This window comes from Cygnus olor, chromosome 2 (genome assembly GCF_009769625.2).
Source record: "Cygnus olor isolate bCygOlo1 chromosome 2, bCygOlo1.pri.v2, whole genome shotgun sequence".
NCBI lineage: Eukaryota > Metazoa > Chordata > Aves > Anseriformes > Anatidae > Cygnus > Cygnus olor.
The window spans coordinates 90,838,548-90,855,553 of record NC_049170.1 but is presented as its reverse complement, the minus strand read 5'-3'; the positions used below and the strand labels follow the sequence as shown (position 1 = coordinate 90,855,553).

General features: G+C 42.5%; 1 protein-coding gene across 4 annotated transcripts in view; it reads left to right on the top strand.

Moving 5' to 3' along the window:
- GALNT1 (polypeptide N-acetylgalactosaminyltransferase 1) overlaps positions 1-17,006 on the top strand; it is a 164,126-nt gene that overhangs the window by 89,499 nt on the left and 57,621 nt on the right. For 2 of the 4 annotated variants that reach the window (XM_040548972.1, XM_040548973.1), the window contains one exon: positions 14,632-14,806. The exons of 1 other annotated variant lie outside the window; for it this stretch is intronic. The gene's annotated coding sequence lies outside the window, so the exon portion shown is untranslated. The remainder of the gene's footprint in view (positions 1-14,631; positions 14,807-17,006) is intronic. One more of the 4 variants, XM_040548974.1, reaches the window with a different exon arrangement.

The window sequence follows — 17,006 nt, the reverse complement described above, 5'->3', positions numbered from 1 at the left end:
GGCATGCACTGGGGGCTCCAACTGGAACTGAACAGGAGGTAGGCAACAGAAAACCAGTCAGAGGAGGAAATAGAAGAACTGAAAGAAAATAAAATGTAAATCTCCTGCTCTAGAGGATACCAAAAGTACTTAAATGGCTAAATAGTATGTCAATAGCTGTTTTGTCAAATAGCAACAGCTATCATTGTATAGCAAACTAATTAGTAAAAAAGAATTTGCAAATCCCCAAACTATTAAGAGAGTGTAGATATGTAGGCAGCGGGGAGAATCTCCCTGTTGGCAGATGAAAGTTTTGACTGGTATAATTAACCTGTCTGGTCAATGTCAGGTAGAAAAAAATCAGTTTGACCTCCTTTCTCACCCCTCTGGTCTCACTGACAAAAGTCCAAAATTTACTAGCTGGAGGACTTAGTTTCCTTTTAGTGCTTGCTTGTGCTTTCTGGAAATGCAACAAAAAGTTGAAGTAATTACTTTAAATGCTAGAGAATTTGATATAATTCTGGCCAAAGATGGTGAACTGTGATTTGCAGGAAAATATCAGTGGGATCTTTGCAAAAAATGTGAGGAACTTGTATACTACAGTAAAATGTTGTACAGGGATCATACCATCCGCTTTCATTTACAGCACAGGGCACATCGTTATAGCCCTGGGGTAGGTTTAAATAGTCTTTGAGGAGATGGGTGAGAGAGGTGATCTATTTGGATAAGAGATGATGTCTCCTTAGCAAAAAAATTACATGTTAGTCCCAACCAGACAGACAAGATAATTATGTAAGAAGTTAAACGTTCGTGCTCTCTAAATAATTGTAGCTTTCTATCTCATACATGTGCTGAAGATATCACTGAATTTCAGTCTTTCGCAATCTTATTTGCTGTGTTCATTCTTGATAAGCAGAATATTGTTGAAATAGTATGAAAAACAGAATGGAAATTTCCAGTCTGTATGCCATTTTCCCATGAGTATGAAAGGTGCTTAAGGGTATTGCTGAAAGGATTATATTTAATTCATCTTTTTATTTAGAGTTTGTTTATAACTTAGTTTCTGGAAGCTGAAGTGTTCTGTAGCAGAACATACCTACTTATCAAATAAAACGTTCAGATTTTATTTTTGTAGAAGTTGTAGTTCTCACTATCCTTGTCTTTCCTTACAGAATAGCAAGTACCTATCCTAGCTGAGATGCTGGTTATTTTAGCTTTAGTATCTTTATTCTTAGGGGTTGATTTGAAACTTAAACATTCTGCATTCACATTACAACTTAACATTTGCTGTACCCTAGGACAGGCTTCTATATGGAAGGATCCTGTTTAATCCCTTTCTAGAGCATTCAAACCAAAAGCATTCCTTACCCTTGAACAAGCCCAGGTGTTTTGGTGAAGTGGGTGTTGATAAAACTGACATCTTTCCAGCTATGGAAAATGCTAAATGGTTGAAGTTGTCAGAATAGTTGATGAAGATTGCCAACAGGGGAAGTTTCTCAGACCCTGAAGCAGTCTACCAGGTATCAGATTAATAATGCTTCCCTCACACTGTTGGGATGTAATTCATAGCCTTCCTTGCCCACAGCAGCTGCTGAAGAGCATCTGAAACAAGATGGAGGTCAGATACAGAATAACTGAAGAAAGAAGCATTTAGAGAAAAGAGAGAATTACCAAGTAACAAGTGTTGAAATTTAGTGGAAAAACAATGGCAAATCTCAAAATTGAAGATATGTGTTGTAGATTCAGGTTGGAAAAGCCGTCCAAGACCATCTGGTCCAACCATCCGCCTACCGCCAATGTCACTGACTAAACCATGTCCCTAAGCACCAACCTCTCCTTGAACACCCCCAGGGACGGTGACGCCACCACCTCCCTGGGCAACCTGTTCCAAGTGAACAGTGAAATGAACCTGGCCACTCTTTCCCTTCCTTAAGCCTGTATGGTGACAGAGATGGTAGGTGTTTCTGTATTACAGTTCATTTCCATGTTAAACTACCTTTAACCTTTATCCAGAGGTGGCATTTTCAGAAAGGAGGAAGCATTGTGGGGATAATAAACAAATGCTTAGGGACTGTGGGATGTTACAGTGCTTTCCTTGAGCTGCGCTGCTGATTTTCAGTCTTCTTTTTTTTTATTTAATTTTAGGCATGATGTGTATATAAACTGCACGCCTTCCTTCCTGGATACTGAAATATCTTTCGGGTTTGTGTGTGTAAAAGAAAAATGCACTGCAAACAGCTGGCTGCCTGGCTCAGCAACTAGTAAGCTAAGTGAAATAGGGTATTTCTAGGAAGAAACCTTAAGATTTGCAGTATGCTTTGGGAAGCTATAGCCTGCATTGCTGTGTTGCCAAAGGCTATGTTAAAACAGCAGTGCTTTTTTTTTTATTCTTTTTTGTAGGAGAGCTAATTCATTGCTTTGTTGTTACAGTTTCCTCATCCTTATTATGACAGTGTTAATAGCTCTAAGTATTCTGTTTCGACTGCCTGCTACTGATTTTATAGAAAAGGACAAGAAAGAAGCTCGGATTGGTATTACTGAGTGAATCCATTGTTTCTGAAACTTGATAACGTAACGCTTCCTGTGTTCCTTTGTGGTAAACACAACTTCCTGAAATAGGGACCATTATCTCACCTGAAGCCAGAAAATGTTTGTCTGCATGCCTTCGCTTAGAAGAACGGAGGAGCATTTTTAAAGTGATCTCCCTGCTCTTGCAAACGAGAAATGATAGTCATTTGTCAGCTCAGCCAAATTTTCGATCCCGTTGCAGGCAGCAGAGCTTTGCTGGGAGACAGATGAAGATATCCAAAACTAGAGTTTCTGTGGGAGGGTTAGTATTTATGTGTATGAAGACATATGCTCACTTAAGCAGTTTGTTGTTTTAGGGCATGTAGACTGCTGTTGACACTGACAGACGGTCCTACTGAAATTTTTAAAATCTGACAGAAGGCAGCAAACCATTCCTTCTCCACTCCCATGGATTTCCCTCCCACAAATTGTTTCACTGAAGCATCAATCTTTTCAAAGAGCTGGATCCACAGCCCAGACTTTTTTTTTTTTTGGTAGTGGAGATTCTAGATATTATTTTTGTGTTCTGTGCTAAGTTTTATTTTTAAGGTTTACTTTTATGTTCTGTAAGCTTACTGTTTCTTGAGTTAAAGTCCTTCTAATAAACAGTATGTTATTTTGGACTTTGGAGTTATGATCTGCTTGTTCACCTCTTAAACAGCTGACTCTCATCCCCCAGTATGTAATGGAAATATTAATGCTCCAACGTGTGATAATTTAGGGCTTCATAAAAGCTTGTGGACAAGAATACTATTTTCTCCTTTTCCTCTTTGATTAACAACTGCTAATTACATCTTGCAAGAGAATACTTCCTATTTTATATACAAGTTTTTTATGGTTAGATTTAGTTCCTAAGTTAGTAAATATGTAAACAGCCTTTCTTAGCTCTGTATACAGCCATAAATTATATAATTTAGAATGAGCACTCTCTACTATTAATATTTCTTTTGCAATTAAGGTACAGAGCTGAATAGAAAGTAGTGACTTTTATGCCTGTGTGCTGGGGGAAATGATTTCTCAGCATCTAAGCAGACAATTAGATGTGTGGAGCAGTGGCTTTACATTGGGGACTTTATACCACTTAGCGCTCCGTTTATTATCTTCATGAGAAAATATTATGTTATTGAGATCCTTTGTAAATGTTGAGAAGCATTGTGTAAATCTGACATTTGCTCGTACAAAATTAGTAGTTGATTTATCTCAAGTGCTGATTGTTGTGAGTGCTAAGTCTTAGGGTCTTGCTTAGGTATCTCCCCCTCCCACTCTTTTTTGCTTTCATTAGCGTGCTGCAGTCTACACTAAAATTGGATGGGGGATGGATTTTGGAACAATAAGCTTTTGGTTAGATGTGGAACAGTTCTGCAGTTCCCTTTCCCTACTGATAAGATAGAGTTGCTGTACTTTCATTATCCCATAATTGCCTATTGCTAGTGCCGCCTACAAGCTGACTTCTTGGTCTGTGGAAGGCTGAGGCTGTGATCTTTTAAGCAGCATATTGCAATATAGTTGAACTTCTGTAATTTTGCATCCCCCCGGTCATCCCTGACGTAACAGGAAATGTTTGTAGTTACCTCATTCTCTCTAGTTCTATTTAAAAAAATCATCACTGGAAATGGAGAACTTGGGTATGACAACAACTAGAGTATACTTTTTTCCCAACACTATTATCCCACATCCCCATAAGCTTTTTCTGTTGGCTTTGTTTGTTTTTTACTTGGATCAGATCAGAATACAAGATGTTACAAATTATTTGGTTGGTTATTATACCTCAGAATAGAGCACACGGCTTTCTTGAAGCTCTGCTGAGCATTGCAGAAAGCATTGATCACCACAGGACATGCAATTTTGCTGGTCACTTGCGAGGTCAGCCGTGAGTGATTTTAATACAGTTGGCATGCAGGAAGGGGTTGAGGTTCTCCCTCGTTGCTGCTGCTTGGTTTAATGCTGTTGCCACTCTGGCTTTACTGGCTCTTTTTTTTTTTTCTCCTGGAAGAGGACTTCTTGGGTTGTTACATAAATGATATTTATCTGGTGCCTCCTGAGCCGCATGTGACTCTTGTCGTGAAAGAGTTGCCAGCAAGGTGCAGTCCGTGGCTGGTATACCAGAAGTGTGCTGTCTTCTGCCGGTCCCACCTGAGCTCTCACAAGTAGGAGGACAAGACCAGCGCTGAGACTGCTGCTGAATGGCGTAAGGAGGCGGAGATCTGGGGAGGTAAGTGCAGCTTAGTTAAGTTTTCAATAGCCCATTACAATAGAAATATCGCTGAAAAACTGAATTACTGACTCTTAAAAACAAACAAAAAAATACCACCACCACCAAAACAAACAAAAAAAACACCAAAGTGTGTGGTTGTACTGTAAATCTTATCCCTTATTGCAGTTGCACTGTAAATCTTACTTCCTCACTCCTCCTGCCCGTCCTAGCGGCCGCTTTGTCAGCTGGAGGGGCAGAGAGGTGCCTGTTGCGTTTTGCTCTGTGGCTCACGTCCTCCATATGAATCCGGGCTGGTTGTTTTGCATGCTGGCGGAACAATGCGGGTAGTGTTTCCTGGTGGCTGAAGAAAAGGTGCAGGGGGTGTCTGCCAGCTCCCGGCAGTCAACACACAGCTCTTTGTTGATGGTCCTACTGAGAGCAGGCAGGCCGGGGCCATTGATGCTCCAGGCTCGTGCTTCAGGCTAATATACGTTAATGCTATCAAAACAAACTGGTTATGCTCATTGCTTTGCTCGCCTTTTTGTATCCTGAAAGTTGAGAAAGTCTTCCGTCATCTTCACAGGCTGCAGCGCTTCTCCTGACGTGCAAATAATTCGGGGTTTTTTGGAGAGCAGTCGTGAGGTTTTGAAAGATACCTTTTGTCTTTTAAGAGTTGTGCAATTCTGATTAGGTACTGTTGTATTTAAGAAAAAAGTATTTCCCAAGAGGTTTGCTAGTAATGTTGGTGAATGTGATAGCAGATGTCTTAATGCTGAGAACAGTAGATTGTCTGGCATTTTTTTCTTTCCCTTGTGCTTTCCAGGAGCGTAGTACTCTCAGCAGAGTGAAAATGAGCTTTGCTCTAGTCCTGATTGGGGATGGGGGAGTATTTTACAGTTGACTTCTAAAAAATAATATTTACTTAAAGAAGAATCTGTGGGTTGGCTTGTGTTGCTTTGAGTCAGTGTCCCCAGACAACAGAAGAAGGCAGGAGGCCTGCGAGAGGAAGGCGCTGCCGCACTCTGTGTGGCTGTACTTGCCCAAATTCTTGATTTCTTGGTGACCAACCTACTGAGGATGGCCAAGGGCATACGCTTCAGATATCAGCCCGATTAAAATGACTGTTACCTTGACAATTTCTTACAAGTTTGGGGGAGGTAGCATGATAGCAGTATGTACTTTACACCTCTTAAAAACATACCAGTATTTATGATTTGTTGATTGTAATTTAAATGATGCCTCTGAATCTCAACTTTTTTTTCTGACAAACTGCATGCAAAATAAGTGCTTGTGTTGTCTTCACTAAGAAAGGCTCATTCAGCTCATTATTTTCCTTGCCATCTTTCTGTGTAAGATAAAGCCATGGAGAATTATGGAACAAAACTATGATGTTTGTGCTGCACATTCTGGTTTTATTTGTATTGTCGGTCACTTCAAGACCAACAGGTAGAAGATGCAATTTTCTCAGAGTTATAAATCTGGTCCCTCTCTGGAGTTTCATTGCAGGCTAATAATTTTTCTCTTTTCATACTTTCCTTTTCACTCCCTTGCTCTAGTATTTCTGACTGTGTTCAGAGCTGTGCCACTGGTCTGAGCTTGTAGAAGAATAAGCTGACAAAACAGACTTGGTTACATTCTTTATGGCAGGTGTGTGATTTTTTTTTTTGGGGGGGGGGAGGAGAAGTGTCACTGAATAAACAGAAATTGACTGTACTGACTGCAAAGATAATGGAGTGATTGTTTTTTTTTTTTGATGCATATTGTGTTTAGGAAGAGGTGAAAGTGGGATAACGAGTGACAGTTAGGAACAGACATCTCGTTGTGCAGAAGTAGCTCTGCATGATTGTTGCTGTTATTAACTTCCTTCTGGCACGGTTAATGTTTTCTGAATAATAGCAATGCAAATATTGAGGCTGTTTAGTATAGACGCTTGAATGGGAGACAATTATTTGTTGTGGTCTGCAAACACTGTGGCTTCTGCTGTCTGAATAAGGCCAGCACATTGAAACGTCTGGCTGAAATTTGTTGAGGCTTAAATAAAAGCTCCAAGTATTGCATTCCCTGACATGCCAATTTTTGTTGCCCAAAAGAACCTTTCTTCAACGACGGGTGCCCTTTCCGGTGGGTGCCCTAGCTTTTCTGCAGAGGGTCTAGTGCATGGGATGACAGAAGGTTTAGCTGGTAGTAATGGGGTATAAAACAGGGCGGTAGACATGACTGGTAAGGGAGATCGCTGCCATGAGTCATCCTTATGTAATTTTCATTCTGTGAAATACTTGGACCTCATGTGTGAACTTCTTACAAGCAGAAGCTGCTTGGATGCTATCTTTCCAAATTCTAACATCCCAGCTCCAAAAACTTCATTTTAAGTCTGTAGACTGCTTGTATGGACAGTTTGAAGAGAAAGAAGTCTTCAGTTTGAATCGTGTAGCAGTGCAACATGGTACGGAGCATTGAAAATGGGTGCTTATGGGTAACCCTAGCGTAAGTACTCGTAACTGCTGTGGCAGTAGATGCTTTATTCTTTTTGCTCACTTGCATGTTCTCACATCCATGCCTCCTAAGCCACTTGCCTGCCTACATCAGCAGTGCATATAGGTTTTGACTATTTTCTGGGTTACTTAGGTTTTACATCAAGGAAATGGAAAGTCACAGTGCAGCTTCTTCAGCTTGGTTTCTTTTTACCCATTTCTGGCTGAGATTACTTTTGTTTTGAGCCTGAACCATGAGAAAATCGTTGGCTAGTTCTACTGTGCCTTAATTTTTCTTCTTGACAGAATGTATTGGAAAATCCAGCTAGAGCAGAAACGTAGGGAAGAGGCGTAGTGGCAGGTAAGACAGTCTTCTCTTTGAACATGCAGTTTGGGGAAGCAAATTTGGAAGCCTTATTGTGAGTCTCAGAGAGACATGATCAAACCAATCTAACTTCCTCTACAACAGGAAGCTTGTGGACTGGAGAAAGCCACATGTGATACTCTTACAGAGCAAGCTAAGGAAACATGGCCTAGATAAAAAAAAAAAAAAAAAGCTATTTTAGGATGTGTGTTAAATCATTTGGTTAGCAGTAGCCAGGGTTCTTTCTCAGTGGTTCGCTTTCAGAGGGGGAAAGGATTTTCTGTGGGGGTTTGTGTAGTTCTTTCAGTTCATTGTTCTTGTGTGTGAACTGGATAATTAAATTTGAGAACTGGCCTTTGGGAATAAATTTGGGTACATCTGAAGTCAAGATGACAATTCAGAAGAGTCTCGAGTGTTGGAAAGATGGCCTGAAAGAATAGGATGTGGTTTAGTAGAATAAGCGAACTGTTTCAGTTTTAGGTAAAAATAACATAAAAGTATAAGATGGGAAACAACTGCTGAAGTAGTTCCTACCACCCCATCATCTACCCCAGTCTAGGACAACCCATGGATTAACAACTGAATGAGTGTTAACAATACAATGTTGCTCAGGAGGAGAGGTGTGTATGTATATTAGCATGAATATAGAGCGGTATAATTTGTAGGACGTGTATAGTTGAATCTTCTGCTCTGTAGTTTATTGTATGGTTAAAGTGCTGTATCAGTTTTTGGCCATTGTACTTCAGGAAGGTTGGAGGCACAGTTAATTTGCCTCAGGAGACCGGAAGGTAATGACTGGAGATTTAGAAAAGATAACATGCGGAAGGAATGATTGAACTGGTATTTTTGTAACTCAAGGAGAAGATCAAGGGAAACCAAGCTTTTAAGCACGTGGAAGTTCACTGCAAAATGGCAAACATTTGCCTTGGTAGGTGTGCCGTGCTTAGTAATGACAACACAACCCATTCTTTGTGTGTTCTGCTCTCATTGATAGCTTCTTGTTTGCTTGCTTGTTTTATAAGAGCTGTTTCTGTCCAGTTATTGATGGGCTGATACTGGACAGCACTGAACAAAGAGCATGTCATCTTAAGATCCTCTGAAGAAATGTATAAATCAGCCATGTCCCTAAAAGATAAATATTCATCTAACCAGATAGACATACAGATAAATATTTAGGTTAAAACTTTTGACCAGAGAGAAAACTTGATCCCAGCATGGCCAACTGCTTATCCTGTAATGGACAGCAGTTAACATCTCTTCCCAGTTTCCCCATCTTTAAGAATGGATCATATTCTCCACCTATGTAAGGCACCTAAGTTTTACTGAAAAAAGTGATATAAAAAAGCTAACTTATTGTGAACTTTTGTGTTGTATATGTTGTGGTTTAACCCAGCTGGCAGCTAAGCACCACACAGCCGTTCACTCACCCTCCCCCCTCCCTCTCTGGGATGGGGGAGAGTATCAGGAAAATGAAGCCTGTGGGTTGACATAGAGACAGTTTATTAGGACAGAAAATAAAATAAAATAATAATAATAATGATAACAGTACTACTACTAATAATGTGTACATACAAGTGATGCACAATACAATTGCTCACCACCCGTTGACCGATGCCCAGCCTATCTCCGAGCAGCCGGTTCCCCCACTCCGGCCAGCCCCCCCATATGAATTGTTCAGCATGACATCAGATGGTATGGAATACCCCTTTGGCCAGTTTGGGTCAGCTGTCCTGGGTCTGTCCCCTCCCAGCTCCTGCTGCACCCCTAGCCTGCCCGCTGGCAGGACAGAGCGAGAAGCTGAAAAGTCCTTGGCTTAGTGTAAGCACTGCTCTGCAACAATTAAAACATCAGCATGTTATCAGCGCTCTTCTCATCCTAAATCCCAAGCATAGCACCCTACCAGCTACTAGGAGGAAAATTAACTCTATCCTAGCCAAAACCAGGACAGCACTTCTCTTTCCAAACACCAGTGGAGAGATGGGTAGATGTTGTCTACGTGTACTCAAGAAGGACTTGAAACAATGCTTCCCGTTAGCTCCTCCAAGAGAAGCTGCTGAAGGCTGTACTGGATGAGCAGATGGTAGGGTGCACTGATAACTGAGCTGAGCGGCTACACCTGGAGGCTGGTGATCTCAGAAGGTGTGGTGGTTTTACTCAGGTGGGCAGCCAAGTTCCACCATGGCTGCTCAGAAAATACAACACAAAGAGCTCAAGGATTGAGATAAGGATGATTTAATTAAAAGGAAAAGAGAGAGGGGAAAAAAAAAGGCAAAGGCTGTGTGGAAGCACAGAGAGAGAAAAAAAACAGGAGTTACTCTCTACTTCCCATAAATGAGCGATGTTCAGCCACGTCCTGGGAAGCAGGGCCTCAATATGCATAACGGTTGTTCAGGAGGACAGAAGCTTCCACCACGAGAGCCGCCCCCCCCACTCCTTCCCCTTTTCCATTTTTATGGCTAAGTGCGACATCATATGGCATGGAATATCCTTTTGGTGAGTTTAGGTCAGCTGCCCTGGTGATGTCCCCTCCCCATCACTTGCCCACCCCCAGCCTGCTGGCTCTGGGGGGCTTGGAGGGAGTCCTGATGCGGTGCCAGTATTGTGCAGCAATAGACACAACATTGGTGTGATACCAGTGCTGCTCTAGATACATGTGCAGAGCACAGCACTGCGTGGGCTGCTGTGGAGGAAGTTAACTCCATCCCAGCCAGACCCAGCACAGAAGGTCACTGTGATGGTGCCTGGGCTGCCACCACAGCGGCCTCCTGATGTCTTCGTTGCCCTTGGTGCCCATTGTCCCCAGATCCATAAAAAGGGCAGCCCTGCGGCTGGCCACCGCTCGCTCCTGGAGTGCCAAGGGGACTTGGAGCAGCCCAGGTGCCGGGAAGCTTCAGGCAGGGATCGCCAGTGTTTGGGTGCTGTCCTGCTAAGCCTGAAGAATGAGACGAGTGGTGCGTCGCACACAGAAGAGGAAACAGCCTAGAAAGGAAAGACTTCCAATGGCAACCCCCTGCTAAACGTCCTAGAATGGAGGAACGAGTGCAGGTGGAGAGGAAGAGGAGGCACAGCCAAGACAGGAAGGACCTCCAGTGGCAACCCCCTGCTAAACGTCCAAGGATGGATGACAACCCAGCGGTGGAGGGGAGCACACTGAATAAATGGGCGCGAAACGATCAGGTGCGCCCCAGGAGGAACAACTTCCATCCAAGGCATGGAGGCCGACCCAACAGATGGGTGTGGGACATCAAGGTGCCTCCTGCACAAGACAACACGCGGCCTGCGAGCAGGTACCCAAGCAAAGAATGGGGCCAGACTACCAGGGTACCAGCTCTGGAAGACAACTTCCACAGAGGGCATGGAGGGCCACCAACTAAATGGGTGCAGACTGTCAAGGGGACACCTGTGGAAGACAACACCCAGTCCCTGAGCCAGCCAAGACACGGCAGCCGGCCAAATCAAAGGGTGCAGACCACCGTGGTGCCACCTGCGGGAGACAACAGCCAGCCCAGGAACAGCGGCCAACTGCAAAAATGGGTGCACACCAGCAAGGTGCCACCACTGGAACAAAACGTCCAGCCCACAAAATGCAATCCATCAAAAAAATGGGTGAGGACCATCACTGTGGCACCTGTGCAAGACCATGTCCAACCCACACAGAGGGACCCTCAGAAAAAATGGGGGAGGACAGGCAACGTGCCACTCTTTAAGGACAACGGCCATGCCATGAACAGGAACTGGCTGAAACAGCGGGTGCAGACTGTGCAGGTGCCACCCGCAGAGGACGATGTCCAGGCCATGGACGTGGACTTGCCAGAAGATGAGATCCAACCAAGGCGGGTGGGGCCACCTCCAGAAAGGCTGGCAAGGCCTCGCTACGATGCCAGGTCTGGGAGGCGCGTGAGGAAGCACAGCTCATGCTGTTCCTGGAGGCCTTGGCATGACACGAAGCCTCAGGCTGGGCCCAGTTCCTTGCCAGTGGCTCAGCACCCCGACAGAAGGCAGATGACAGAGCCACCAAGTTGGGTGTCCCGCAGGTGGAGGAAGTGGAGACGGTGTAGTGCAGCCGGCCTGCCTTCATCTCCCGGCTGCCAATAAAGAACAGTGAACTTTCAAGTGGTGTTTGAGTCCTTCTTCCCTGTCCCTCACTGCACCCTCATGCAGTCCTGGAGACTGAGCAGGGGGCATCTCTGCTGCACGCTGCCCTCAGGTAGAGGAGCAGAGAGAGCCCGGCTGCCTTGGGGCTGTTGCACCAGCCCATCACACGACAGCTGAGGCCTCGGGCTCAGGGTTCTGCAGTAGGAGGCTAAGGCAGCTGATGAGGGCTTGCTGTGAGAAGAGGCAGCCTGGTCTCTTCTCACAGAGCCCACCTCTGCATCCCCCCAGCCCTCTACCTCAACCTTGCCATGGAAACCCAATCCATGGGGTCAGGCAAGCCTTGAGAAAACCAAGAGAGAGAAATCCAGGAACCCTGATGGGATTCCCCCATGAGCACAGAGGGAGCTGGCTGATGCTATTGGAAGGCCACTATCTGGAATTGTTGCTTGTTCCAGGCAACTGTGAGAAGTGCCCGAAGAGTGCAGGGAAGCAAACCTCAGTCGCATTCACAAGACAGGCAAGGAGGAGGACCTGGGGAACCCCAGGCCAGTCACACTCACCTCCTTCCATGGGAAGGTGCTGGAAGCGCTCATCCTGGAAACCATTTGCAGGTGCAGGAAGGATAAAGAAACCATTGGGAGTAGACAGCATGGATTCCCCAAGGGGAAGGGGTGCTTGACCAATGTGTGAAACATTCGTGATGAAATAACGGGCCGTCTGTTTTCTGTGTCGTTCTATGTATAAAGTGCCTATTGCCATACTGATAAACAGTCTTGGGAACCACTCTGATGGCAGCAGTTGTGAGGCCGGCAAGTACCCTCAGCACTTGTTACAGTTTAACCTGGCCGGCAGCTAAGCACCACACAGCCGTTCGCTCACCCTCCTCCCTCCCTCTCTGGGATGGGGGGAGAGAATTAGAAAGAAATGAAAACCTGTGGGTTGAGATAAAGACAGTTTATTAGGACAGAAAATAAAATAATAATAATAGTACTGCTACTAATAATGTGTATGAAACAAGTGATGCACAATGCAGTTGCTCACCACCCGCTGACTGATGCCCAGCCTATCCCTGAGCAGCTGCCCCCCCCCACCCTGGCTAGCCACCCCTATATGTTGTTTAGCATGACACCAGATAGTATGGAATACCCCTTTGGCCAGTTTGGGTCAGCTGTCCTGGGTCTGTCCCCTCCCAGCTCCTGCTGCACCCCCAGCCTGCCCGCTGGCAGGACAGAGCGAGAAGCTGAAAAGTCCTTGGCTTGGTGTAAGCACTGCTCTGCAACAATTAAAAGATCGGTGTGGTATCAACATTATTCTCATCCTAAATCCCAAGCATAGCACCCTACCAGCTACTAGGAGGAAACTTAACTCTAACGTAGCTGAAACCAGGGCATATATTATAGTGATATGTAGAACCTAGTCTTTGTATTTAACTTTCTTGAAGGCTGTGACTAATTTGCTTTAACAAAGATGGTTAAGTCTCTTTGGATTTATGTCATGATCTCTTAAAGTAAACGCTCTCGGAAAGGTACCAGTTGTTATTGATGTTAGGTGTCCTGTTGGGTGTGCCTTGTGTCATCTTGGGAATCGTATTCTTCTTATTTTTTTTTTTAAAGGATTGTTGATATTCTTTTTACTTCTGGAAGATCTGTAATCAGTTCTTTTAAAACTCGGACTGCAAGCTACTTCTGTGAATGTAGAACTGCTTAATGCATGCAGATAGAATAGGAATAGCACCAATATTGTGGTAATTTATTCTGAAATGCAGCAAAAATTATGAGTTGATACATCTGCCTTTTCTTCTTTGATATGCAAAAAAATAGGAAACTGTCAAATATTATAGTTATCCCTATATTGAGGCAGATAAAGTAATAATTTGTTTTGGAATAAGCAGTTGACAAACATCTTTTCTTTCACTGCCGATCTTGTCTTTCCTTACCATGTATTTCATCCACACTGTTATGTTATCATAGTGCTTATAGTATCTTCATTTTTTTTTCTGTTGTACCTGTTTTTTCATCTGGTCTGGGAATACAGAAAATTATCAGTCTAAACAGATATTAAATTATTCAAGTTTATTTTTCTAAGTTCATATATAATACAGCAAATACAGATAAGCTCATAATACGTGGCTAGTATTACCGAAGTGTAGGCAAGTTATGCTTGTATTAAAAATTGAAAAATATGCTTTCTTGCCTCTGTTAAGATGTTTTGTTTCCTTTTCAGCTGCTTAGAATTTCCTTCAGGTGTTGGTGCATTAACCAAGTAAAGGAAGAGATTTGAAAGAATTGCTTCATGCGATATTGCTAAAATTTTAACAGCTAACACTTGGAGGGCCTCAGAGATCATTTTTCAGGTGTCACATTTTTAGATTTGAAAAATTATCAGTTCTTAAGCATCACGTCTGTGTTAGTTTAATAACGCTTTCCCCCCAAGCTGTCATTATGAATGCTAATGTTTAAATTGTGGGTGAGAGATGAAAGAATGTAAGAAAATACATCTGTAAACTACAATATATATGGAAAAATGTAGCCCAGAAGAATGATCTTCTGGAGAGCTGCTCATGTGAATGTGTGCCATGAAGAGGCTGTTTTCTAGCCGTATTGAGAACAGTTCCCAGTTTGTTGTGCTAAGTGCTCATGATTGGATAGAGGGCGACATATATAGAACTCAAAAATAGATAACTGCTTATTTAGGAGGACAGGCAGTCCTCCTACTCAAATCATATAATCTGAAAGGCTACAAAATGTTGATGACTTGTTCTACCTCTCTACTCTACCCTGCATATGTTGTTTTCCTCACAGGCTCTTTTTAGCAGCAATCTTTTGGCTCCTTCTCCCTTGCACAGTATTCTGGATTTTGAAGTCTTAAATAGTTGGGAAACTTTCCTGACCTTCGCCTTTCACCTCAAGCTTTGCCAGAATTGAATTTGGAACTTATCTGAATTTCTGTTCTTCTTTTAGGACAGCCTTAAGACATTGTGGATGGAAGACCTCTGTGGCTTCTATGTTCGTGGCAGAATGGCCTAGACCAGTCTGTCGCTCTATGGTTCCTACCACGGGTGCTCTACAGCAATGCAGTGGGATTTCACCACCAGTGCTTGTGGACCATCCAGATGGCTGTAAACCTGCAGAGGAGGTTAGTGCAAAATGTAATCCAGGATTTTTTTATACTTTGGTCAGGTTTTTCTGCTTTGGATGAACCTTAGAGTGAAGGAGGCACTTAGAGAATGCATGCATGCTGCTAATTTGCCGTTCGATATTCCTTAGTTCTGTTCATTCAGGGTCCTGGTGGACCCATTCAGTTGTCTGAACCCATTAATCCTTTTAGATATTTGCACAACCCTAATTTATCAGTTACTACAATTGTCTGCTGGTAGAGAAAAATTCCATGTCCAAGTGAGTAAAGCACCCCATTTTTAGTTCTCCTAAACTCTACTCCCACAGTATGGTATCATCTTGAAAAGCAATCTATGCCACTGAGCCAGAATTCAGATCAGTCCTCCAGACATAGAACTCCTGTGCTGTAGCTTCTAACAGAAACATGCTTCTCTGTGAACGGCAACTAAACCTGTTTTTGTTTGTTTGTTGTCGTGGTTTTTTTTCTACATAAGCACAGTTTTCCTTAAAGCATCCTTGTTGTACAAGAGATGACTTATTAAAGTACAGCTGTGTAGTTGCCGCCTGCCCGATGCAGCGTTTAACAGCTACGTTCTTGCCAGTCCTTCTGTCTGTGTGCATTTCCCTCTTGCTACTGCTTTTTTAATCTCAATTGAAACAAGATGAAGAACCAAAGTTTAAAAGAACAGACAGGTAAAACTGTGATAAGACAGCTCTGTTTCCTTGGCAGAAAAAATGAACTAATTGACTTGTATTTAGTGCTTCAAATGTCTTCCATTTGCTATCCTTGATATTAAAGTTTTGTGCTTATTTGTTTCGCCTTGATTTTTTTTTTCTTCCTGCTAACCTGTCAGTGTCTTTCATAACGGTAATTTTCACAGACTTAGCCTGAAGAACTTATCTGGGCCAACTTTGAAGTTCAGGTTCAGTGGGGGCAAAAAGGAAAAGTCCTGTTTCAGGTCTAAGTGGATCCTTTTCCAGACAACTTCAAAATACCATAATCCGGCATGTGCTCTTAATGCTTAAGAAGTATCCCTTGAACAGGCATCAATTTAGAAGAGAGGGAAAAATCTGTCCAAAGTTACTATCTAATATTGTTGAATATTAGTAGCTACATAGAATAAAAAATTAGCATAAAAAATATAAAGCAGAGTACATTTTTTATTTCTGGGTTTATTGGTTATGGTGTCTCGAGCTGTAGCTCCACTGCTATTTCTTTCCCTGTAGCCTAGTCACTTGTTCTGTGGTTGTTGGCTCTAATGGTGTGTTCAGTTGGGTAACAGATATGAGTGGAAATTGCTGCAGGTGGGAGATACTCGATCAGTCTGCGTTCTTTGGTCATTCTTCTGTTGTATCAGTTCCTTGATTGACTTTGTTGCATTACTGCATACATTTTCGTTGGCGGGCATGCTGTGATGAGAGGAAAAAATGGAATAGCAATAACTTACGTGAAATAAGTCTTAAAATTTAACATGAGTGAATCTGCCACTTTAATTCTGTGCAATTAAGACAAAAAATCCAGAAATATTAGAAAAACATTTATTACAGAATGCTGAAGATGTAGTCTTCTTCAAAGCCTCTGAGAATAGCTTCGTTTAAATATTTTCCAGGATTTAAGTCAAAACTAATTTTTTGCACTAGCAAATTTTTCTAGCTTTTGAACTCTCAAAGGAGTTCAAAATATGAGGGGTTTGTTCCTGTTTAAAAACAACAACAACAACAAACCATATTTTTGAGGCGGTTAACAAATCAGATTTGCTATTTTCTTTAAAACTCAGCATTTCCATGCTACTGCTTTCGATCAATTGTGATCTTGAATGCTAACTTTTTTGTAGTTTTTTGATGGAATAAAAGTTGGAAAGTCTGCTCAGTGGATCTGCTTAGCCTTTGGATTTCTAAACTGGAATTCCCTCCACAAATGTGATTACAATGACTTAATCATGCTACCCAAGAGTTTATTTAAATATAACATCCACATTTGATGTAGACCTCTTTCTTTCTTGTTAAATTTTCCCTCAACAACAATGGTATGCTTTTTATGATGGGGTGTCCAGAGTACAGAAGAACGTTCATTCTGAAAATGAAAAAATGCATTTTTTTTTGTCATACTTGTCTGATTTTTAAATGCAGCATGCTCTTGTTCTCAATGTTAATCCTTCATGTTTTTAAATTTCAGCAAGTCAAGTTTAACTAGTGGATATTTTTGATTAATTATTTGG